This window comes from Eutrigla gurnardus (genome assembly GCF_963514095.1).
Source record: "Eutrigla gurnardus genome assembly, chromosome: 4".
In the NCBI taxonomy this organism is placed as follows: Eukaryota; Metazoa; Chordata; class Actinopteri; order Perciformes; family Triglidae; genus Eutrigla; species Eutrigla gurnardus.
In genome coordinates, this window is record NC_139918.1 from 8,632,772 (window position 1) to 8,659,276 (window position 26,505).

General features: G+C 44.1%; 1 protein-coding gene and 1 long non-coding RNA gene across 2 annotated transcripts in view; both read left to right on the plus strand.

Annotated features, from left to right (window-relative positions):
• Window positions 1-26,505, plus strand: part of nmnat2 (nicotinamide nucleotide adenylyltransferase 2) — a 129,838-nt gene that overhangs the window by 37,931 nt on the left and 65,402 nt on the right. The window lies entirely within an intron of this gene.
• Window positions 20,878-21,642, plus strand: LOC311013063. Its single transcript, XR_014597105.1, has 3 exons — window positions 20,878-21,015; window positions 21,147-21,205; window positions 21,445-21,642. It is a non-coding gene; the product is annotated as an uncharacterized lncRNA (long non-coding RNA).

Here is a 26,505-nt window from a genome sequence, read left to right on the forward strand (position 1 = left end):
ACCTGTAAGTACAGCATCCTGTGAGCGCAGTTTTTCTATGCTTAAGTTGATCAAAACTGCCTTGAGAAGTACCATGACTGATGAGCGTTTAAGCAACTTGGGGGTGCTATGTGTGGAATCAAGAAGGGCTTAGGCCATAAATCTTGATGACTTTGTGGATGTTTGCCAAAAAAACACAGCAACAGGTGAATGAAATTGTTCTGAAACATAATGTAAGCCTGGTAATCAGAAATACTATTGATCCCTGGTGGGAAATAGCAAATCTATGACCGTTTCTGAAACATACTGTATAAGTCAAGTCAAGTGTTTCTGTTTGTATTTGAAAGTGCCTGCTTTTTCTGTTTTGATTACAATAAATGTGCACCTTTAAATTAAGCAGTACATTTGTCTTTTTAAGGTAAAGAATAATTAGCCTATTTTAAAAAACAATGAATCACCTACAGTATCACACATAGCACAATGAAACGGGATTGTTGTGGGACTCAAAATGTTAACTGTACTATTATTAGTCTATGCACATTAGATCATTATTAATATTAAGTGTAACACAATACAAGTATATCAGTAGGCATTTCCTCAAGTCTTTCTCATAGTTTTCTACTAGCCTATATACTCCAGTATAATAAAATATTATTAGTAATCGTACTAATATAATAAAATTCCTGAAATTATGGCTTTTTAGTTGTGGTGTGCCACCCCAAAATTTTAAGTGGCCCCACCTGGCCACCCCTATGAAAAGTTTCTGCAAGTTTGTGGCAGCCCTAGGACTAGGGCTGCCACAAACGATTATTTTGATAGTCGACTAATCACCGACTATTTTTTTCGATTAGTCGACTAATCGGATCATATGTAAATTGAATGTATAACATACAGTTTATCGCAAAAGCATGCAGCTCGTGCTCATGCATCGCACTTGTGCTGCCGTGAAAGGCAAGTTCTGTCTTGCAGATATTGCATTGCACACTTTTTTCTTTTGTTTTCTTAAAATGCTCCCACACTTTTGAGCTCCGTTGCCGCCGGGTAGCCATGATACCTGAGAGCCCGTCGGTGACATCAAGGCTGACCCAGATTACGACTACTGCGCATGTGTGTCAAGGACGCAAAGGCAGACACGGCAGAGGAAGGTGCCGCAGCAGTTTTGAGAGAGAAAAAATAAAAAAATAAAAAAATAAACGACTAGTCGACTATTAAATTAGTTGTCGACTATTTTAATAGTCGACATAATCGTGACTAGTCGACTAATCGTGGCAGCCCTACTTAGGACACGTGTGTGCGGTGTGTATGTGTGTGTGTGTGTTAGCGGGAAACAAACAAAGAGAGAGAAAATGCGCGAGCGATATTCTGAGGCCCAGAAGCCGTGCCGCTATCACACGGGCTCGCGTGAATAAACTGGCGTTTATTCCGCGAGACCGGTCTTTTCACTGATAGTAGAGGCTTTCTGAGCTCGCGAATATGGCGGAGGTTAGTCGCAAACACTGTTACAGAAATCAACCCAGCTGCGTGGGTCCACGATCAGCATTCACATACAGCAGCACATGAACAAACGGACTCGGCGGTCCGCGATCAGAACTTAAAACACATTAACAAGAATTACAAGCATATCCTACACTATCACTTATGTCTCTGCCCAGACTGATAGCCTCTTACTGGTATCGTTGCGTAAGACGATGACGGCGTTCCCTAACGGCGGTGGTTCGTGAGTCCCCGGCGTCAGCGGGGGACGTGATGAGTCGGCTTCGTCCAGACGAGAGCGGAGCGGGTTTCCTCTCGTTGATCAAACTCAAATAAAGAAAACAGTTGGTGTTTTCTCCTTCCACGAGCGGCGATATAATCGCGGCTTGGCGATTTAGTCAGCTTACTTCAGACAGCGTCTGGTAGCTGGAAGGCAGGAACCGGCTTGGTTCCTCTTGTTGCAGCGGTGCGCTGCAGGAGGGGTCGCCTCCCGTTGCAACGTGGTGTTGCGCCGGTTGTAGGAAGAGATGCCAGAGTAGGAGTCAGAGTAAGAGTGAGTAAGAGAGCGTTCTCCAGGCAGCTTCGGTTTATAAAGCTCAGGCCGCTCCAGGGGACCCCCCGGGGTTCCCTGAAGATTGTCAGCCAATAGGGACCAGTTGGGTGGCGTCGCATCTCTCACCTGGGTGAGATGTGAAACTAAAATGGCGGTGTAGTTTTTAATCCCCTTTGTCCCTTTGTCCTGTGTAGGCTTCTGTAGGCCGCATTGTGTAGTCCTTCTAGTGAGGTCCCAACAGTAGCGAGGGACCAGGGCCCTCATTTATAAAACTGTGCGTAGGATCCTTACTAAAAGTGTACGTATACGCCAAAAAGCCAAAGTTTGCGTGCGCCAAAAAAAAATCTGATTTATAAAACTGTGCACGCAAGCTGTACGCAATGTTCCCTTTATAAATCACAGGATCACCTACAAGTGTGCGTACCTGAATCCCGCCCTGTACACGCCCACATTTTACTATGTTAATGAGTCGGCATGCAATCGTTTCCGTGTGGTGAATCACGGCAACAGGTCAGAAAAAAGCAAAGAAACGTAACTTTTCAGAAACGGAGAAGAGACACTTGTTGGGGAGGTGGAGGCCCGGAAAATAATTTAATTTAGTGGCCACAGCAGCGGGACCACGCATAAAAAGAAGCAGTGCGAGTGGCAACACATTGCTGCTGCAGTCAACGGCGTCAGTGGTGTTATGCCGAGTTCTGCCTGCCTGCCGAGAACTGCATGCACCTCGCGGGAGCGCGCACAGCTGAAGGGAAGTTACCGTAATGATTTCTGAAGGCGTGGCTGTGTTTTAAGCGTGGGATTTGTGGAGAAAAATGTAAATACATAAGCTAATCACACATGTTTTAAATTACTACACATAGACTCAGATGTTCAGGCTAGTGGAAAACTATTGTGAGGGTCAGAAACTGTGTCAGGGCATTCCATCTGTACGCCATACGTTGAAAACAGGAAACACAAGAGAGGATCACATTTGGGTCACACACACACACATGACAAGCTCATGATATACACCCGACAACACACAATGAACGGACACATTGTGTAGCCGCACCAGGAAGGAGCACATGACAAGCACATGATATGCATCTCGACAACATACACACACAATACATAGATGACATCACCCGGAGGGATGGACCGTATGAGCCAGTGTGGGTGGAAATACCCAGCGCTCCAATCAGGCCGCGGCTTGCTAAAATTACGCTCCGCCTGCATCTATTGAATGAGCCAATCAGACTCATGGGAAGTCTCAATAAAATACGTTGCGCACTCTGTCTAAGCGCCTTTTGAGTAAATTCAACCCTATGTTGAGTTGACTTTTAGGTCCGTGCACGTTTAACTGCCGGAATATGTTTTCCTGATATTTGTGCTAATAAAGCGCTGTTATTGATACAACCCATAGACTCTCCTCCTATATTCAAGCTTACTATTTTTTTTCACAACAAATCTGGTAGCAGAGGATGGTTTGGAGAAAAGCTTGAGGAGGAAAGAATTTTAACGACTACCTCCTGTCTTGCAGAAGGAGGGGGGCTTCCTGAAAGAAAGTGGAGGCCAGAAGGATTCATCCACTCTCGGGAAAGTTGATCACATGAGCGCTCAACCGAAAAGGTAAGCAGAAACCTATTTAATTGAATTCTGTATATTGAAAAATATAAATTAGGTGATCAACAATTACCGAGTGTGAGTATGAATACTTTAGACAAAATTTAACTAAAGGATAAAATGTTAAAAAATAGAAGGAAAACATATTCTGCAAAAGTGATAAAATAAACCTGCCATAGTGTATACACATGTGTGACTGAACCTAACAGAAAACACGAGATGAAGGACGAATAGAAGGGCTTTTATGTGTACAGTATCGTGAAGTAGCGGACCCACCACACTCCGTGAAACATGAGAATTCTTGCACATAATTAAGTCACTCTATTAACGAACATAGCGTGTTTTGGGTTAACCAACAGACTGCATAAATAGTACTTTGTAATTTGGAAACGATACAACTCCTCCGGGACCTCGCTGTCGAGCAGAGAAGCGTAGGCAGTGGTTGTAATACAGGAAAACTTATAGTAATTTGGAAATGATACAATTTCTCCGGAACCTCGCTGTCGAGCAGAGAAGCGTAGGCAGTGGTTGTAATACAGGAAAACTTATAGTAATTTGGAAACGATACAATTTCTCCGGAACCGCGCTGTCGAGCAGAGAAGCGTAGGCAGTGGTTGTAATACAAGAAAATTTAGACATGGCATGGAGTTTTATGACATAGACATAGAAGAGTTTAGAGATATAGATAACAAAGAAGAAGAGAAAGTAGCCGACACCCTGTTGCACGCTCCAGGAAGTGACACTCTCCACTCAGCAGCAACAGCAGCAACACACACACCAACGATAACGGAAGTGAGTAGACAGATACTAGAACTAGAAAAGCTCATTAAGACGAGTCTGTTAAATAAACCTAGTGGGATTGGGGCTGGTCTGGGTAACGTTAGGAGCGATTCTTTTGATTATATTGAGGGATTGAACGAGGGGGAAATGGAAGACTTCGTAGAGACCTTGAAGGCTAGAGTTATGACTGAGGATAGAAGTAAAAAGGGAGATGGGAAGATAGTTAAATCAGTAGCGAAAAGGTGGGAGATAAAGGGATGGATCACCAAGGACGGGCTGCCATCAAGAGAAGCTATGAATATAATGGTGAATGATGTCAAACAAAGATTAGAGAGAGCTCGACAGAACATGGAGGCTGAAAAGGACAAGCGATCATTTTTCAAACCACTCAAAAAGATGTTTGAAGAACAAGAAGAAGAGACAAGAGTAACAAATCTAATGCTAAAAGACCTGTTTCAGCAGAGAAGAATGGAGAGGGGAGACAAACATGAAGAGACACAGGGAGGGGGAGGGGGCATATATCCAGTCCTGCCAGAGAAGTTAACAACTGGGCCTCCAGAAACGACATCTCCCCCAACAGCCCCACCTCCCTACACCCACCAAAGATTTATGCCTGCACAGACCACAGACACAGCAGTTCAAGCACCAGTACTAACATTGGCCGGCATGGAAGTCCTCGTACAAGACCAAGACAGAGAGGAAATGAAGAGAGAAGTGGAAAGACTGCAACAGCGAATAACGGCACTGGAGCCCCCTGGAGGATCAAGGAGTCAAGGCAGTTCAGAAAAGACCTGGTCAGAAAGTGAACCAGAAGGACCTCTCACAAAAAATCCCTCGAAGCCACCTAGTGGTGGAAACCATATCGACCCAAGGAAGGAGGGGTCAACCAGAGTAAAGTCACCTGCCAGCAGTATTGGCGGCCAGAAAGAGGAAGAGGAACGGGGAGCGGCTGGAGGATAAAACCCTAAATCAGCGGCATGTGGATACGATCGGGACTTCATGAGAGATAACGAGGACCACTTTGGCCTCCCCACAGGAGGGGTAGACATATCTCAATTGACTGATCTAAGCAACATGGCCGCTCCAAGTCCAAAAGCCCCGCCAAGGAGCCCAAGCCCCACCAGAGGACAAACAGAGGATGAGCGCCTGGACAAAGCGATTGCAGACCTAAGAGACAGGCTGCTTCTGCCACCAGAAAAGACACACCTGCAACTGAAGGGCACGTTTTATGGGGAAACCACTAGGATTCCACGACCACCCGCGGGGGCACCGTCATCAGTAGGAATGCAACTAAGGTCAGGAGTGGTGCTGCCTCCACAACCTCCCAGCTCCAGGAGAAGCAGATGTTACAACACACCAGGGCCCCTAATGAGTCCGTTGGAGGAAAGCTTGGGAACGGAGCTTCTTCTCCCATTGAGACCGGTACCAGGAGGATTCCGAGGGGGAAGGGGTCGCGCCCAAGGGCCCGCCTTCTATTGCTACAACTGCGGCAAACCTGGACATTATGCGAGAGATTGCCGGTCAGGAGTTCAACAACCAGGAAACTATGCAGGGCCACCACAAGGAAGAGGAGGACCTGGTCCCTATAGGGGAAGAGGAAGAGGGGGACCGCCACCGTACGGGCCACAACCCATCCCACCGTACGGGCTACAACCCACCCCACCGACACCGGGGGCTGAGCCGCCCCAGCATCAGGCATATACTGGGGACTGGTACCAGGGACCGGGGAGCCAGTATCAAGGCCCTTACTGACACGCCCCTCCATCAGGACAAGAAGCGGTGCACTTCGGACTAACCACAGAGCCTCTCCTGACACTCAATGTTAATGGGCGGCCACACACCATGCTGGCTGATTCCGGAGCCACCTATTCTTGTCTAACAACACCGCAACAACCTTCGAATGTAACCCAATCGGTGGTGGGCGTGACGGGTTTACCACAAATACAGTATTTTTCAGAACCACTCTCGGTGGAATATCAGGGACACCAAATCTCACATTCCTTCTTGTTGGCACCACAGTGCCCGGTAAATCTTTTGGGAAGAGACCTAATGTGCAAAATGAGACTAACAATTTATATGAACAATGACGGAGTACATGTAACAACCAGCCCGCCACCATCGACACCCGAAAACCCAGTGAGACTCATGATGCTTGCACCTGAAGCAAATGAACCCCTCATGGCGGATCAAGAGGTGTTTTGGCTACGCCTCCTGGAGAATGGCCCAAGGACCCCACAGATACAGTACCAATTCAACCTTTTGAAGGCCCGCATATTCGCCCTGCACCCATACAAAACGCCGCTGGATCACGTACACTGCACCATGGATGTGGAGTCAGATCCGGATAGCCCCTATACCGAAGACTGGGACGAAAACATGGCTCATCTACACCCTCCCATTGTATGCAGCCATATCTACTGCGGGAGAGAGGGAGTCGCGGCCAGGGTGCTTCTGGATTCGTGGCTATTGCCTTGGTATCGCCTGGGCCCCTCAGCTGCTCCACATGTAACCCTGGCCGTAGGATTCGGACAGGAATCGCGGAGCCTGGGACCCATGGTCAGGAGGGCAACCACCCTCACATGGGAACAAACAGCACAACCCGATATGCTGAAGGCTAAAGAAGAAGATATGTGGTGCTTCACTGGCCCCCATACCACGGATGTCTCCCTCCCAGAACACATACCACTGCCAAGACAACATGGACTCCCATGTACGGATCACCCAGGAGCCGCAGCGGTTTTGAATGCGGTGAACTCACGATTTTGGACTATAACCCCCCATGACGTAGGAGCCCTGGAAACACAACCAGTGATTGTCACCCTGAAAGACCCAGATGCACCTCCTATTTATCGACGGCAGTATCCCCTAACCCAAGATCAAATGAAGGGAATTGCCCCCACGATACAGGGCCTTCTGGACGTCGGGGTAATATACGAGTGCCACTCCCCATGGAATACTCCCATATTACCGGTACAGAAAGCAGGGGGAAAGGGCTGGAGAATGGTACAAGATTTCCGCCCTATAAATGATGCAACGACTCCAGATGTTCATCCAGTACCAGACCCACACGTAGCACTCACGAGTTTAAGCCCAGCATTTCGATACTTCACTGTCATAGATTTGGCAAACGCTTTCTTCAGTGTTCCACTGGCACAAACATCACAAGCCATGTTTGCTTTCACGTTTGGGGGCAAACAGTACACCTACAATCGGTTGCCACAGGGGTTCAGGGACTCGCCAGGTCTCTTTAATCAGGTACTAAAAGCACACCTACTAGAACTCCAATGGCCACCAGGGGTTGTGCTCATCCAATATGTAGATGATCTTCTCTTGGCAGCAGAAACATCTACCCTCTGCCTGGAGGCCACTGCCCTACTGTTCTCAGTTCTGCACAAAAAGGGCTACAAAGTCAAGAGAGAAAAAGTGCAGCTATGCAGAGAAGAAGTCCTATTCCTAGGCCGACAAATCTCGGCATCGGGATTGGGAGTATCTACGGCCCACAGGGAATCAATCCTACACCATCCAAAGCCCACCACGGTGGCAGACATGCTGTCATTTCTGGGACTAACGGGCTACAGCCGATCCCACATACCTGATTACTCCAATCGGACACAACCTTTGCGGACAATGATCAACGAGGTAGGGGCTCGAAACCTCACAGAACGACTACCCTGGACTTCTGAAGCTGAACAAGCATTCACTGACATGAAACAAGTACTCTCCCAAGCTGCTGCACTCACCTCACCGGACTACACAGAAGTGTTCCATTTGGATGTTTCTGAACAAAATGCATTTTTAAATGCTGTTTTGTATCAGAAAAAAGGGGGAGAGAGGAATGTGTTGATATACTACTCTTCAAAACTCGACGCAGTGGAAACCGGACAGTCAATGTGCGCCAGATATGTTGCAGCGGTAGCAAAAGCTCTCCAAAAAACAGCACATGTAGTGATGTGTCACCCATTACAGGTCCACACTGAACATGGAGTTGCAGCGTTTTTGGCAAGTAAGGAGTTTACTTTCAGCATGGCCAGAAAAACCAAGATTCAAAGAGAATGCACCAGGCCACATATAACCTTTGTCGCAGCCGAAAGGAACATGGCCGGAAACTTTGGGAAAGGAACCCCACATTCATGTGAAGAACTTGCGGTCAAAGAAAGTAAGCTCAGACAAGACCTGAAAAATGACATAGATCCCAAAGCAGAACTCTGGCTCTACACTGACGGATGCTGCTACCGAGGAGAAAACGGACTGAACCAGGCATCATATGCAGTGGTTCAGCAACACTCCAATGGAAGACATGAGACGCTCAAAGCAGAAGTAATACCACAACCCGCTTCAGCGCAAATGGCAGAAGTCAAGGCGCTCACCGAAGCCTTGAAACTGGCCAAAGGAAAGACGGTGAACATCTTTACAGATTCTGCTTACGCACATGGGGCGGCACAAGTAGATGCACCCATGTGGCAACGGAGGGGATTCGTAACATCCAGCAACGCCCCAATCAAACACCAAAGAGAAATACAAGAGCTGGTGGAAGCAATCACCCTACCAAGAGGAGTATCCATAATGAAGTGCAAAGGACATGAGAAAACAGGCACCAGGATCAGTCAAGGAAACGAGGCTGCAGATCAGGCGGCCAAAAAGGCAGGAGGATATCAGCCAAAGCAAATGGTACTCAGGCTGACGCCCCCCCAACCTAAACTCACCGAAGAAGACCTAAAAAAGATACAAGAACAAGCAGGCCCGTACGAATGGTCGACATGGACACAAAAGGGGGCCACAAAGAAAGAAGGTCTCTGGAGATCACATGATGGAAGGATAGTGGCACCAGCAAAATTAGTAGCGACCCTACTAAAAGAAGCCCATGGACCAACCCATGAAGGACAAAGACAAACACTGTTGAACATTTCAGCACTCTGGTGGCACCCACACCTAGACAGCATGGCAAAACTATACTGCGAAGAATGCGTCGTCTGTGGAAACCACAACCCAAGAAAACCATTCAAAACGCCCATGGGATCCTACCCCGTACCTCTCGCACCATTCCAAGATATTAGTATAGATTATACAGATATGGGACAGGAGAACGTAGTACAGGGAAAGAGGTACATCTTGGTAATGGTAGACAGATTTTCAAGATGGGTAAGAGCAATCCCCACAAATAGAGAAGACGGGAAGACAGTAATAAAGTGGTTGCAAACAGAGCTAATACCCAGATATGGGGTACCGAAACGTATCAGATCAGACGGGACACATTTTAATAATCAGATGCTGAGTGAAGTGGAGGCATTCCTGGGGATTGCACACAGTTTTGGTTCGGTCTACCATCCACAGTCCCAGGGACTGGTGGAACGCGCGAATCAAACATTGAAGGCTAAAATAGCCAAGGTATGTGCGGGCAGTAAGATGACATGGTTGGAGGCCCTCCCTTTGGCTCTCATGGCCATGAGAACCTCAAAAGGGGGAGGCACGCACCTGTCGCCCCATGAGTTGTTGACGGGAAGGCCAATGCCTGGCCCGCCACGTGATGGAGGACATATACCTCCTTTAGATGTGTGTCAGATAGAAAAATCCGACTACATGAGAGAACTAATATCTCTTGTCTCAGCCCTCTCAATACAGGTGCAGAAGGCACAGGAGAAGGATCCCGAAGAGCAGGGGACGATAGTCAAAGTAGGAGACTGGGTCAGGGTCAAGGTTCACAAAAGAAAGTGGACAGACCCCAGGTGGACTGGTCCGTACGAAGTGAAGGAGGTTACTTCACACTCGGTCCAGGTCAAGGGAAAAGCAGGAGCTCCCTGGCACCACCTGACACATTGTGCCCCAGCATCACCACCTACTCGCTCACTCCAGGAAGTGAGAACAGATTTGGCCCAAAATGACGACTCCGAGGAGTTTTAGGAGACTCTTCAGAGATCCGTCTGTTGCACCGGAGGAAAGACGGAGGTGGAGATATGCAGACTATCTCCCATGGGGGAAAACGATGTGCACCGTGATCATGGGTGTATCCGGGGTGGCGGTAATACTCCTTCTACTAGGACTCGAACTAATAAACAAAGAGCGAGACAATTCCACCAACATTTACCTAACACGTCCCAAAAGGGAACAAACGAAAACTTTCCAGATCCCCGAAGTCGCGTGCGGTGCTAAAATAGTTTTAAATTATACTGCCGGGGATACCACAATGTTCACATTCGACCTGTGCTCCGTGATAGACTGCGGGGAATCCCAAGCAAGTTGGCGGGGCTACGATGTCTATCTGTGTAATAGTCCACGAATAGTGGAGAGCTGCGAGGCCACTGGGAATGCTTACCAACATGGGTTTGGGTTCTCGGTGGATTCACAGCCATTTTGTCCCGATTGGTATCAAGTAACAAAGTTCACTGGGACTTGGTCCGGTTTTACCAGACACACACACAGCGAGTTTTGGGACCACATTTCGTTCCAAAGAGATTTCAGTCCAACCGGCAATCCGCTCACTCTCTCTATCAATAACATTAAGGCAAGCTCCACGGGAAAAAATCGCATATGGATCGCATTAGGAGTAGACGTCACCGGAAAAGACCAGATACGAGGAATACAAGTAAACATATACCCGCCCAAATACGCCCCCACTAGTAAAGGTAGTGCAACGAATACGACCACAGCTAATTCCACTGCCCTAAAGCCGCCCACTACCAGTCCGATAGTGATGACCCAGGATTACACAGAATTAACTCCTTTAGACGTCGTAAAAATGGCTACAGGCTTCGGAGAAAGTAACATTTGGTTAAGGTGGATTACGGATAATGCTAAGCGCCAGAACATGACGGGATGTGTAGCATGCGCGGCTGCGCGTCCTGCCATGTTCGTCGAACCTGCCCCCTTATATCCAGACAAAGACAAAGTAGGTTATGAATGTATGATGAACTTAACCAGAAAAGCCACACCCTCAGGATGCCAATCCCTGGCATCAGTCTTCCCACCCATTGATAATAAAACTAGGGCCGGCTATTTTACCGCCATAAAAGGAAAAGAGTACCTTTAAACAAAATGTTCACACCTAGTTGGTGTGAAAAGGGGGATTTGTGGAGAAAAATGTAAATACATAAGCTAATCACACATGTTTTAAATTACTACACATAGACTCAGATGTTCAGGCTAGTGGAAAACTATTGTGAGGGTCAGAAACTGTGTCAGGGCATTCCATCTGTACGCCATACGTTGAAAACAGGAAACACAAGAGAGGATCACATTTGGGTCACACACACACACATGACAAGCTCATGATATACACCCGACAACACACAATGAACGGACACATTGTGTAGCCGCACCAGGAAGGAGCACATGACAAGCACATGATATGCATCTCGACAACATACACACACAATACATAGATGACATCACCCGGAGGGATGGACCGTATGAGCCAGTGTGGGTGGAAATACCCAGCGCTCCAATCAGGCCTCGGCATGCTAAAATTACGCTCCGCCTGCATCTATTGAATGAGCCAATCAGACTCATGGGAAGTCTCAATAAAATACGTTGCGCACTCTGTCTAAGCGCCTTTTGAGTAAATTCAACCCTATGTTGAGTTGACTTTTAGGTCCGTGCACGTTTAACTGCCGGAATATGTTTTCCTGATATTTGTGCTAATAAAGCGCTGTTATTGATACAACCCATAGACTCTCCTCCTATATTCAAGCTTACTATTTTTTTTCACAACAGATTTCAGATAGTTATGCTAAAACAATATTTTTTAATGTGGAAAATGAATGTGGGGTGTCATCCACACTGTCAAGGTCGATCAAATAAAGTCAGCTGGTGCTGAGAAGACCATTTGATTCCTATCATTCTTTGATTTGAAGTCTCACTGAGTGTTAAGGGGTACATGCTTTATTCGGCAGAACTGATTGCTGCTGCTGAATAATGCATCAGTTATTATTTATGCCTCACTAACATTAAATGTATGAAATTCACACTGTTAAGCCAAAACAGCCTAAAATATGAGCTAAATAAAAAACCATGTGATTCAAAGATCTCCAGCAATAAAGTTACAGGGTGGATGCGTTATTCGGCAGTGCTGTACAGGTATGTGAGCTGCCGAGAAGTGCATTCCCCTGTTTTTCCAGGCTAGAAGATTCTCGTGATTGTGTCAAACATTATGTAGCGTAGAAGCCTCTCCCTAAGTAGAATAAAAGGTTGGGCGCCAGACAGCAGAATAGTAAGTTCAGACTGTCACTTTTATATTATGATTTTTATGTTAAACGATTACTTCCTAAGGGAGAGAAACCCAGCAGCTCGCTTCACTGCTACATACGTCACATCATCTAATCAGCAAAAGTCAAACACATCAAACTCAAGGAGGTTAAGGATGGTAAAGTAAAGATTCTTATTGTCTCTCAGACAGCCATCAACATCATCATCATCATCATCATCAAACAGTCTAACGAATTAATCAAATTAATCAGATCAAGCAGGATAAATCAGGAGGTAAATTAAACGTAAATATGCAGACTGTTTCCTTAAATAAAGTCTCTGCTTAACTGAAGTCCAAAAGGGTGTATGTATGAGTGTAGGGGTGTATGTGGGAAGGGACAGGGGTTTGTATGTGAGTCTTCAGGGGGCCAGTCCGTTCCGGGGAAGGCGAGGGAGTGTGGGAGTGACTGCAGTTCAGTTCAGTTCAGTTCATAGGAGGGTGCATGTAGGTGTGTGGGGGAGGGAGGGGGAAAAGAGAATCCAGTTCCGGGCAGGTAGGAGATGGGGTATGTGTGGGTCAGGTAGGGGAGGGAGAGGGAGAGAGAGAGCAGGAGTAATTCTCAGGTCAGACAGGGAGAAGCCAGGAGAGTTTGGGGTAAAGGGGACTTATCTGCTGATACAGGGGTACACGGTTGTCCTCCGACCCGGAGAGAAAGCCACGCCTGAGTCCGAGCAGTGACAAATCCGCCTGCTCCAGGGATTCAGTTCCTTTTCCCGAGTCCTGGGTCCACATACAGATTCCTCAGCTTTCCTCAGTTAAAGTCTTTTTTTCACTTTTACTTTAAACTCTTTTCCTCCTTTCCTTATGTTCTCACTTCTTGTGTTCAGACCTCCTTCCTCCTTTCAGGCTCTCCTTTGTTTGATTTTCCCGCCTCCTAGACTCTCACAGGTGGTCTGATTTCTAACCTCCCTTGCTTCTCCTTACCAGTGATGTCATCGCCTGCTTCCTTTCACCCTCCTCCTTGCTACAATTAAAAACACCAGCAACTGGAAAATGCTTACAACAAAATTGTGTTTGTGTTCATAATAATAATAATAATAATAATAGATTTTATTTGTAAAGCGCTTACAGGTAATACAATTTATGAGAATCCTAAACTGTTTTCAGAGGAGGCTCTTCAAAACCTACAGTTCAAAAACACACCGTGAAGACCATATTGTGAGTGATTACAAGTCAGTTACATTTTATATTTTGATCTGCATACATTTTCACCACAATTATTTCAAACGAAGCTTTTTCTTATCAGTTTCTATTAGGACTCCCCTCTCTTTGCCAACAATATATATCAATCATTGTAATAGCCTATATATATAGCCTAAGTACATATGCAATGATACAATAAACTCTCTAATTGGAGCATATTTATTTGTTCAGACATAAATATGATATTATCATTGTCGTCATCAGCGTTTATAATCCTGCATCCCGTAGTAATTTCAGGTATCAGGTTTTTCAAGGCCTGATAGTGGGTGTGCCGTAATTGCGAGAGTTGTGTCGTGAGTCAATTGCCATTTTTGCTAATTAACCTGCCATCATTCTTGGATCATGGACCCTCAATTGCACGAGGATATTTTGCAGTATAAAGTTAACGGCAAATATAAAAGTGACCTTACAAGAGCAGAAAAGTCTGAAATTCGACGAAAAGCTTCAAGGTACCATGTTGAAGGTTAGTGCTTATCCATCTATCTATCTAGTTTTTGAGGAGCCATTTGTAAACCTTAAATTTAGCTAGCCTACATTTCTGGAAGCACGCCAAATCAAAGACGTTTTGTCGATGGATGCTTTTTTGGGGTTTCTAATCCTGCTTACTCAAACACTAATCTATTCATATTTAGTGATATAATGAAGTAATACAGAAATAATAAATACATTAATACATAGCATACAAATACAGACAGATATTAATCCATAGATAAATAGACAACACACAATTTCTTCATTGAATAAATGAAGAAATTGTGTGTTTGCAGACAAACATGCAGTACCAAACAAAACTACAGGTACACCTGTAGTTTTGTTTGGTACTGCATGTTGATAACCTGTCAATAGTAAAAATCGTGGGATGACTGAGCACAATTTCCTTGTAAACTACTGTGACTGATAACATGACCATTTCATTTGAAAATGCATTTAATTAGATTAGCAGTAGGCCTACTTAATTATTAAGGGAGCCTATGTATACGTTTGACCAAAAATTAAAGTTTTGGCTTGTCACAAGTTGATCTTTGTATAATGTATCTTCTAGGAGGAGCACTCTATTACATCAAGGGATCTGGAGACGTCAAAACAAAAGTGGTTTGTGGTGTACAGGAAGCCAATGCCATTTTTGTTGATTTTCATGATAGCCCAACAGGAGCTCACAGCGGCCAGAAAAAAACAAGGGATGCAATTTCCAAGCGTTTTCACTGGCCTGGAATGACCACGGATATAGACAAATGGGTAAGAATGCATCAAATTAGTCATGAAACAAATTCCTGTGTGATTTTATTTTTACTACTAAAGAGCTTTGTAGTCTGTAACATGGTCCTATATCAATGAGCTTTTGAATGACAGTTTTTCTCAGTCACTTTGGTACATTTTTCGAATCATCCTCAACATTTGCAAAACAGTAAGAGCATTTCTCAAAACAATTAGGACATGGATTACCTGCAAAAGCCAGTCTCTTGCTCAAAATCCTTAGTTCATCTCTCAAAAGTAAATATCTGTCAATGAACATGTCAGTGCTTCAGAATGACAAGTCCTTGTGTCATTGTGTTCAAACAGGTGGCAGAATGTGCAGTGTGCCAGTCAACTCAGCGGCTGATAAAACAGGAGGTTCAGTATACCCCAATAAAGGTATGATTTTTTCTCCATATTGTTAATGTAAAAAAAATGCAAGAAAAAAAAGTGATTTTCGTCTTCTGATTTAGGAGTTGAAGATGTTTTTCCAGTCATTCAAGGATTCGTTAGCTTTATTTGATAGTGAGGAGTTCCCATGCATTTAACAAAAAAAACTAACACCATGGTGTCAAGGCCATTATATACACAAGCCAATAATTTAGATCACATTAACAAAGGTGTAAGTACATAAAACTGACAGGGTAGGATGTGGTGCTGGTGGTGCAGTATTGTTTTTTTTAAAGACAGGGGACATTATACTGATTGCATTTCATCTCTGCATGTGTGCAAAGTTTGTGATACCAGAGATGTTGATACTTACTAGCTATGTGTAATAGAAGTAGAATATAAACCCTGATAATGGCTGGTGAAACTGCCATTCAAGCCACTTGGACCAGCCTATTTAGCTTAGTAGATACAGTATAATGTAGATATGAGGCCTGTTTAAGCAGCCAAGTATCTGTTCTCTGCTTTGGCAAGAGTAGAACTCAGAGCAAAGCCAACTTAAAAGTAGAGACACAATGATGTCATATGTAAGAGGGTGCAGTAGATTTCTGACTGCACAGTCTGATACCCACTGCAGACATAATTTAAATTTAGTGCTGAGCTTCTTAATGCTCACTTAATCTTTGGGTGCATTTCACCATATGCATTGATAAATGTAGCAAACAAATGATCTTAGAGTTCCACATGGACAATCCCTACTTTGTTTTGCACTTTCCTTAGACTATAGTTTAATGAGAGCTGCTGCAATATGACATACTATGCTGCATGTGGCTTTATTAAAACATTTTTCAAAATATGCATAGACACTTGAATGTGGCAGTTGTGTTTGTGTGCTTCACATGGATTTCATCTTATATCCATTGGCTTTCTGTGGTGTGCCATGCATTTGTTGAGGAGCTGTTCAGTGTCACAGATGTGCAAGTCTTACAGTAATCGATGTGTATAATAGCAATGACAATTTTCACAAAATGGCCACAAGCCTATCCACTGAAGACAAAACGTGCAGAGGTGGTCACAGAACAAATAATCAAATTTGTCCACCAGTTTGAGGCTCCGAAAAGGATTTTGACGGATCAGGGGAGTGAATTTGTCAATGCGGTAATGCTGGCCTTACTAATTCAACCTTTTTTATGCAGAACTACTTTTATTGTATGATAGTAATATATTTTTCAAGTGAGGTTTTTAACATTTCATGTTAGTTTCTAAAATTATATTTTTATAATTATGTGTCTAACAGATCAACAAGAGTGTGTGTGCCAAATTAGGCATCAAACGAAGCCTTTGCGCTCCCTATCACCCCCAGACCAACGGTCTAGTTGAGAGGATGAATGGAACCATCCAAAAGTAAGGAAAGCACAGCATGACTATGCTGAAATTGTCATTGACAAATTACATTGTTTTAATGTTGCAAAAAAGCCACACATAAATCTAAAATGTATACCTTTTTTAAGGGCTCTCTGCAAGCTTGTTGGGACAAAGCCTCAGACCTGGGACGAATATATTGATGCTGTTATGTTTGGACTGCGTACCAAAAAACAGATGACCACCACATTTTCACCTTATTTTTTAATGTTTGGTCGGGAAGCACGTTACCCAGCAGAGATTCCTGAGGATTATCAGGTTTGTGAAAATGCAAAATTTAAGTTAAATGAAGTATGAGGATGCAATGTTAGTTAACTTATGGTGTAAAAAGAAAAGCACTCCCAAGATTTGTTTTATTTTTTAAATTTGATCAGAATCAGAATCTGATTTATTGGCAAAGTATGTACAGACATACGAGGAATTTGACTCCGGTTTATGCGCTCACTTGTACACACATAAGGAAGACAGCAACAAGAACTGAGCAATGACATAATACAACAGAGAACACGTACAAGTACAAACATAGATAAGTAAGGTGGAAGGTGGATTAAGGTGGTCAGTCGGTAGTGAAAATAAACAATGAGGCAGTAGTGCAATGGGATAGATAATAAATATTGGATACATATATATGTATATGTTATGTACAGCAGGGTTGCAATATCTATGGCAGTGACAGTGGGACATGAAAAATTATTTAGTGATGAGTAAGTGGGTTGATATGATATAGGTAGTTATTGACAATGTATGACACAAACAGGAGTTCAGGTTGATTTTGGGGCAAAAGGCAGCACTAGTGTATTTTGAATAATGTTGACTTATCTATTTACAGCTGGACAATAGTGTTGAGGATGTGATACAGGAGGAAACAGTCTCCAAAGACATAGAACGCCTGGATGCAATTAAGAGCATTGTTCAGGAAAATGTCTCAAAGGTCCAGGATAAGACGCAGCAGAGACTAAAATCTAAAATGGACCAAACCACATTTGCAGTTGGTGACAAAGTGTGGCGCCAGAACATAAGGAGCCAACAGCGCAAAGGTGGAAAACTGGACCCAAACTTTCTTGGCCCCTTTGTCATAACATCAATGGAAGGCAAAAGTGCTGATCTGCTTGCAGCTGACGGTTCAGTAAGGAAAAAGGTGAGTGTTGACCACCTCAAACCTTTCAAGGTCCAGAATCCACGGATTCCTCACAGGATTGCCTCAGGAGAAGCAGCCACAGCACCAGCCGCCACCGCTTCAGCCACCACTGCACCTACAGCTACATCCCCAGCACCTACACCCCCAGCAGCCTCAGCACCTGCAGCTGCAGCCACAGCAGCCTCAGCAGCTGCAGCCACTGCAGCCACAGCACCTGCACCTACACCCCCAGCAGCCTCAGCACCTGCAGCTGCAGCCACAGCAGCCTCAGCAGCTGCAGCCACTGCAGCCTCAGCACCTGCAGCTGCAGCCACAGCAGCCACAGCACCTGCACCTACACCCCCAGCAGCCTCAGCACCTGCAGCTGCAGCCACAGCAGCCTCAGCAGCTGCAGCCACTGCAGCCTCAGCACCTGCAGCTGCAGCCACAGCAGCCTCAGCACCTGCACCTGCAGCCACTGCAGCCTCAGCACCTGCAGCTGCAGCCACAGCAGCCTCAGCACCTGCAGCTGCAGCCACTGCAGCCACAGCAGCTGCACCTACACCCCCAGCAGCCTCAGCAGCTGCAGCCACTGCAGCCTCAGCACCTGCAGCTGCAGCCACAGCAGCCTCAGCAGCTGCAGCCACTGCAGCCTCAGCAGCTGCACCTACACCCCCAGCAGCCTCAGCAGCTGCAGCCACAGCAGCCTCAGCAGCTGCACCTACACCCCCAGCAGCTTCAGCAGCTGCACCTACACCCCCAGCAGCCTCAGCAGCTGCAGCCACAGCAGCCTCAGCAGCTGCACCTACACCCCCAGCAGCCTCAGCAGCTGCAGCTGCAGCCACAGCAGCCTCAGCAGCGTCAGCACCTGCCACATATACGGAAACAGAAATAGATACATGTATGTTTTTGCAAATTTCATTCTTTGTCTGTAAAAACATATACTGACTATCATGTGCACTATTAATTACTTAATGTTATCAAAGAGGCTTCAGTAAATGGACAGGCATAACCAGACATCTAACAGTTTAGGGTTTGTTTGAGGTGATTATTGATGACAATTATTTAATTTCTGTGATGTATAACATAACATGGCTAAATCATTGAGCAGTATAGTAACAGATAAATTACTACTATTTAATTTTGCAGATGTGAATGAGTTTTGGGCTGGGAAACACTTGAATGTGCATGTTATTCTCACCAAAATTGGACCATACAAACTGTTCTGCTGGGACATTGCAAGGATTGCTCCCAACCAAGAGCTTGAGAGTGAGGTAATTTTGTTATTATTCTATGCTCTCAGTTCAAGTTCCATTTTTTACTTCATACTTTTTTAAACACTATATATTATTGTAACATGTTCATATATTCTGTAGCTACTTATTCCAAAACTTCACTCAATGAATCAAGTTGACGTAATATGTAACTCGAATTGACTATTTTTGTGTAACACTGTGCATCATTACACATATTTCTTCAAAATTCACCATGCGTTATTCTATGTCTTTGTTTAGGTTATCTGCATCTGTAAATCACTTTCTAGTGTTTTGAAAGATGTACACATGAAGAGTGTTTGTATGGGCGGGTTCACTGGTAGGCCAAGCAGGGCTGAAGAAGTTAAATGCACTGTAGTGCAGGACATTAGTGCTCAGTAACAGATAGTGATGTAAATATGTTGTAAATCTAAAAACCTGTTGTTGGAACAAAATATGAAATAATTAGGTGTTTTTTTTGTATCATTCACAGGTAATCAACGCTTACCTTACCTTCAGGCTGCTGTAATTGATAGCTTCGAAATGACACGCATCTGGACAGGGAAAACCTCCAAACTCAAGGTTTGTATAGAAATCTTTTTTATGATTTGTAATTTCAAATGTACAATTTCACTGATGTAATTTTCATTAAAAATAGAGGTATAACAATGACATAAACGTTGCTATGAATGCCATGTTTCAGTCCTATTTTCAACTAAAGCAAAATACTGGTTTCTCTTATCTTGATTTTCAGATGGATCCATCGAGATACAAAAAGATAGTGGGGATTTTTAATGAGCACCACCACTGGATGTTAACGGTAGAAGTGTGACCACTGTAGCTTTTATAAGTCGTTTAATAGAGGCCACATCTGTTCTTTTATATTATCAATATTTGGGAGGCCAGTAGTTAAGGGGTCTGAGCAGTAGTAGTTTACAGTTAACCACACAGATACAGATGAATTGGTTGGACAGGTTGGGCAAGTTTGTGGCAATTGTGTGCTGGCCTACTTTCTAGGGTTGGAATGTTTCACTGTTAAAGCTTTAAAATGCAAAGCCTAAAACACGTTTCCTTCCAAAAATATGAAGGTGATTTGTCCTGAAGAAAAAAACTGTCTTTTTCTGGATCCGATGGGAGAGTCCCAGGCAAAAATGAAAAGGTGCAAGGAAAAAACAAGGTGACAAAGAATTAAAGAAAGCAATTAAAAGTGTGTGTGTGTGTGTGTGTGTGTGTGTGTGTGTGTGTGTGTGTGTGTGTGTGTGTGTGTGTGTGTGTGTGTGTGTTTATATGGGTTTGAAGAAAGTTAAAGTTATAAAAATCTATATATTGTTCCATAAGGGCATTCATGCGGAAAAGAGGATGCAATGTGTCAAGATGGACATGTAGCAGTCATCCACATGGACTACAGAGAGACAGCACATCATGCGGTGTCTTTGCCTTGAAAGTGAGTGTAACTGGCTATTATTATAGCCATTTTTTTAACCGTGAATTAATAAAGGTGACAAGAACATTACACATTACAACTGGTTTCAATGTACTGTGATGAGTATTTAATTTTCTTTATGAGTGCTATGTAGTTGGTCTACTTATTTGTTTTCATTTGTTTTTTTGGAGGGGTGATCAAAAAGTAATCTTAAAAATGCTTTGCTGATCATCTATTTTCATCAGTTTGCTGAGTGTATATTGGAGGGAAAGGCCACCACCTTTGACACAAGCACAAGCGCTGTAAACAGCATGAGAGTGGATATAGCCAGCACTCTCCTCCGTGAATCTGGTGTGTTTCCCTTTTGGCTTATAATTTGTATGATATTTAAGTGTCTTGATATAGTGTTGTTCTTTAAACAACAACAAAAAGTTTATACTTATTATGGATATCAAATAACACTGTTTTATGTGTTTTTACAGACACTCTCCAGGACCTCTGCCATCATTGTGGATTCAAGGACAGTGATGACCCTCAATGGGTAATTACATAAATTTGAGACATACTTTGTAGCTTACAAAATCTACATCATTATCTCTGAAACATCAGTCACTTAGGTATGTATCTCATGGGTTAGTCTGTCATAACTTGTACCAGGTTTATAACATAGTATTTTAGTAATATGGTAGTAGTAATGCCCTCAGTAAAACAGAAGCAATGTCAGAATTATGAAATACATGTTGTTCATATTAAACTTTAATGTGCATTTCAAATTTTCAGATTGCCTGTGACAACTGTGGCAGGTGGTACCACCATGTCTGTGTGAAGAGTCCAGCGCTGGATGAGGACTACCTCTGCCCGCTATGCACCTAGACAGTTCTATGCAATGGGGGCTTGACAATTGTAAATAGTTTAACATTTGATTATTTATTTCCATTTTCTTATTCATTTATTCATTATCTTGTTTGCTTACTTGGGTATTTGTGTGTAATTTTATTTAAATCTAACACTTACATGTACAGTACAAGTACAGTATGTTTTATTGTCCTGGACCGTTCATCCAAAGTTCTGAAGTCCTGTTGGGTCATGCTGTTCTTTTATTTAATAAATACTGTATATGTCTCATATTCCAAATACAGTGTGAGTGCTACTATCTACTAAACTGCATTTTTGTTTTGTTTTATAACTAATAACACCTTTTGTGATTAGACGGGACCTCGGGACCCTAAGCAAGGCCGTGCCAGTGGATCTCAGACAGCATTCAGGCTCGTATGGTAAAAGCAGGTCACAGATATAGGCAGGAGCCTGACCCGAGTTTTAAGTAGTTTATTTATATTTCTGACTGGATAAAGTGTCATCATCCCAGCTGGTGAACATTTGGAGGTGTATGTGCACATAGTAAGGGCCTACTATAAAGAAATCTCCAAGTCTGTACACTGTACAGCACAGAACACTGTGTGTAATATGGGCTTCCCATAGAAAGAAATGTATGGTCTATGTTTATTTTACTGTGAATTTAAGGCTGAGCCCCACCTGAGAAAGGAGATGTATTTCTCAGCAAGTAAAAACTCTACTGCCGAATAACGCATCCACCCTTTAACTTTAATGCTGGAGATCTTTGAATCACATGGTTTGACGAGCTCATATTTTGGGCTGTTTTGGCTTAACAGTGTGAATTTCATACATGTGCTACTCTTCTAGCCTGGAAAAACAGGGGGATGCACTTCTCGGCAGCTCATATACAGCACTGCCGAATAATGCATCCACCCTGTAACTTTAATGCTGGAGATCTTTGAATCACATGGTTTGACCAGCTCATATTTTGGGCTGTTTTGGCTTAACAGTGTGAATTTCATACATGTGCTACTCTTCTAGCCTGGAAAAACAGGGGGATGCACTTCTCGGCAGCTCATATACAGCACTGCCGAATAACGCATTGTTACGTGTCCAAGGTGGCAGCAAAGGCAGACAGAGAGTCATAGATGAGTTATCAATATTTATCTTCAACTGAATTATTTAGACATGTTATCATTCACAAAGTTACACCAAAAGTTACACGGTTCCCTAACCACAATGTCCATCGCGACCGCGGAGCGTCGGAGAGCGTCCAAACAGTAGGGCATCACGAGGGAGGAAGTGAAGAGTGTCCAAACGATACAGAAAACCAAGGCGTCCACGAGAGCGGAGGGAGTGAAGAGACGTCCGCGTCACGAGGGAGGAGGTGAAGAGTGTTGGCGATCCAAAAAAAACACGACGTCCACGAAAGCTCAGGGATAGATGTGGCGTCCAAACGAAAGCGCATCCACCGGCGCGGATCGGCGCGGATAGAGTCAAAACCTCCCCCTGTCCGTCAGTCTCTGCGCTGTATACTGCGCGTAATCAGGAATGGGCCAATCACCAATCAACATCGCTAACCACGCATGCTGGTCTGATTGACAAAAACAAATTAGATTTCCTTGACCACAAATAATATACAGAATCATGTCAAAACAAAACAAAACAATTCAGAAACAAAGTATCAATGTAGGTTCATAACACCTTCCCCCTTAAAAGGGAAATTTTGATCCGATAGATCAAAATTTTCAGACAGGTCTATCTACAATTTCAACATCTTAACACCGCGATAGACAATCAGCAATGACATTATCTTTACCCTTGATATGCTTGATTACCATATCATACTCTTGCAAAATTAAACTCCAGTTTAACAATCTTCTGTTTTTGTTTCTCATCTTACTCAAAAACACCAAGGGATTATGATCTGTGTATACAATGAGGGGTTTCTGACCAGTACATAAATACACATCGAAATGTTGCAGTGCTAGGATCAAAGCTAATAGCTCTTTCTCAATTGTTGAATAATTTCTCTGATGTCGGTTGAACTTCTTGGAAAAGTATGCAACAGGATGCTCAACATTGTCACTCTCATCATGTTGTAACAACACAGCCCCAGCGGCACCATCACTAGCGTCAACGGCCACTGAAAATGGCTTACTAAAATCAGGAGACTGGAGTACAGGATAATTACATAACATGGACTTCAGTTTGTCAAATGCCTTTTGGCAAGATTCGTTCCAGACAAAATTCTCTCTTTTCTTGAGCAAGTTTGTTAGTGGCAAGGCGACGTCAGCAAAGTTCTTACAGAACTTGCGATAATACCCCACCATTCCCAAGAATCGCCTCAGGTCTTTCTTACCCGTGGGAGCAGCAAAAGCCATAACTGTCTGAATCTTAGCGTCAACAGGCACCACCTGACCCTGGCCAATAACGTGTCCAAGATAAGTAACATGGGCACATCCAAATTCGCTCTTAGACAGATTGACTGTTAAGTTGGCCTCCGACAGGTTCTCAAGCAGTCTTCCTACATCCTCCAGATGTTTCTCCCAAGTCTCACTCCCCGTCACTAAATCATCAATGTAAGCACTGGTGTTGGGCAAATCTCTGATCACAGACTGAATCATTCTTTGGAATGTGGCTGGCGAATTCTTCATTCCAAATGGGAGAACATTGTATTCGTACAGCCCAGAAGGTGTGACGAAAGCAGAGATTTCTCTACCACGGTCAGTTAATGGAACACACCAATAACCTTTCAAGAGATCAATCTTAGTGAGGAACTTTGACTGCCCTACTTTGTCAACACAATCATCAACCCTTGGGATTGGAAAAGCATCAGTCTTGCTAACAGCATTAACTTTCCTATAGTCAGTACAGAATCTTGCACTGCCATCAGGCTTTGGTACAAGCACACAGGGCGAACTCCAATTGGAGTGCGATGGCTGAATGATGCCATGCTTTAACATGTAAACCACTTCCTCTTCAGCCAGCTTAGATTTCTGAGGACTCACCCTATATGGATGTTGTTTTATTGGTTGAGCGTCACCAACGTCAACATCATGGACTGCTACATGGGTTCTCTTAGGAACATCAGGAAACAGATCTTGATACCTGAGCACCAAGTCCCTCATTTGAGCTTGTTTCCAAGGGTCTAAATGTGACATTTTCACCCCAAGGTTCTGCAAAATCTCAGAATTGGACAATTTGCAAGGAATGACTTCAGGTTTGATGAAGGGTTCCTCCTCCTGACAATGGTCATCTACAGAACTCTCAACCTGGCTAACAACTGAGACAGCCTGTATAGCTCTGTCATGGTAGCGTTTCAACATGTTGACATGGCACAACTGCCTTGGCTTTCTCCTATCCGGAGTTGTCACAATGTAATTGAGGTCGCTAACCTTGGAATAGATTTCATAAGGCCCATGAAATCTAGCCTGCAGGGGATTGGACTGCAGGGGGAACAAAACAAGTACTCTTTCTCCGGGCTTAAATGTCCTTGTCCTAGCCTTGCGGTCATACCAAGTTTTCATCTTCTCTTGAGTTGCCACCAGATTATCCTTGGCTAGCGCACAGGCTCTACGAAGTCTCTCTTTGAAATTCAGGACGTAATCCAGCAGATTGACATGAGTATCTTTGTTAGTCCACTGCTCACTCAGCAGGGCCAACGGTCCTCTAACCTGGTGTCCAAAAACCAGCTCAAAAGGGCTGAAGCCCAGAGACTCTTGAATTGACTCCCTAGCCGCAAACAACAACAAATGAACTCCTTCATCCCAGTCCTTCTTATTTTCGTAGCAGTACGTCCTGATCATGGTTTTGAGAGTGGCGTGAAATCTTTCCAACGACCCCTGACTCTCAGGATGATAGGCACTTGAAGTGATCTGTCTAACCCCTAGTTGATAAACAACCTGCTGAAACATTCCGGAGGTGAAATTACTACCCTGGTCAGATTGGATCTCCTTAGGCAGACCAAACGAAGTGAAAAACTTAATCAAGGCCCTAGAAATAGTAACTGCTTTGATATTTCTCAGTGGAATTGCTTCAGGGAACCTCGTGGCGGCACACATGATAGTCAGCAGGTACTCGTTTCCAGTTTTCGTCCTGGGTAAAGGTCCTACACAATCCACAATAACCCGGGAGAAAGGTTCACCAAAGGCTGGGATCGGTTTCAATGGTGCTACAGGAGGGTCTAACTGGTGTTTACCCACCACTTGACAAGGGTGACAAGTGCGACAGAAGGTTGCAACATCTTTGCGCAAACCTGGCCAGAAGAATTGCTTCATCACCTTGTTAACAGTCTTGCTAACACCAAGATGGCCACCTAGAGGTAAGCTATGTGCCATAGTAAGTATGTCCTTCCTGTAAACTTTAGGTACGACAACCTGATGGACGACTGCCCAATCTTCATTGGCAGGAATATCAGGGGGACGCCATTTCCGCATCAAAACCCCATCTTTAAGATAATAACCAACTGGTACTTTGACAATTTCGTCATCTGGGAGAGCTTTTTCTCTCAATCCAGCAATCTCTGGATCACTGCTTTGTTCAGTGATCAATTGCTTTCTTGACAAAGGTAAATCATCAGACACTGGTAAATCGTTCCCAGTGTCTTGTGGTGACTTACCACTGTACTTCTCAAAGACTGTGCTAAGAAATGTATCTGACAGCTCATCAAAACCTGAACTCTTACTAGAGCCACGATCTGAAGGATCATGGTCTTGTTTTAACAAAGTGCTAGATTGCACAGAGTCCTCCTCTTCTGTTGCCTTTTTGGCCATAGCTCGAGTCACTGCACATGAAGGGAAAATATCAATGTCTAAATTAGACTCATCTTCAGTGCTCGGCTTAGAGGTTAACTGAACCGAGGGAACAACTTTCCCGCCAGCTAGGTCGTTGCCGAGTAAAAGAGAAATACCTTTGATAGGGAGGCTGGACATAAGCCCCACTTTAACTCGTCCCGTTACTAAGTCTGACTTCAGAAACACAGAGTGCAGAGGTACAGTTACAATT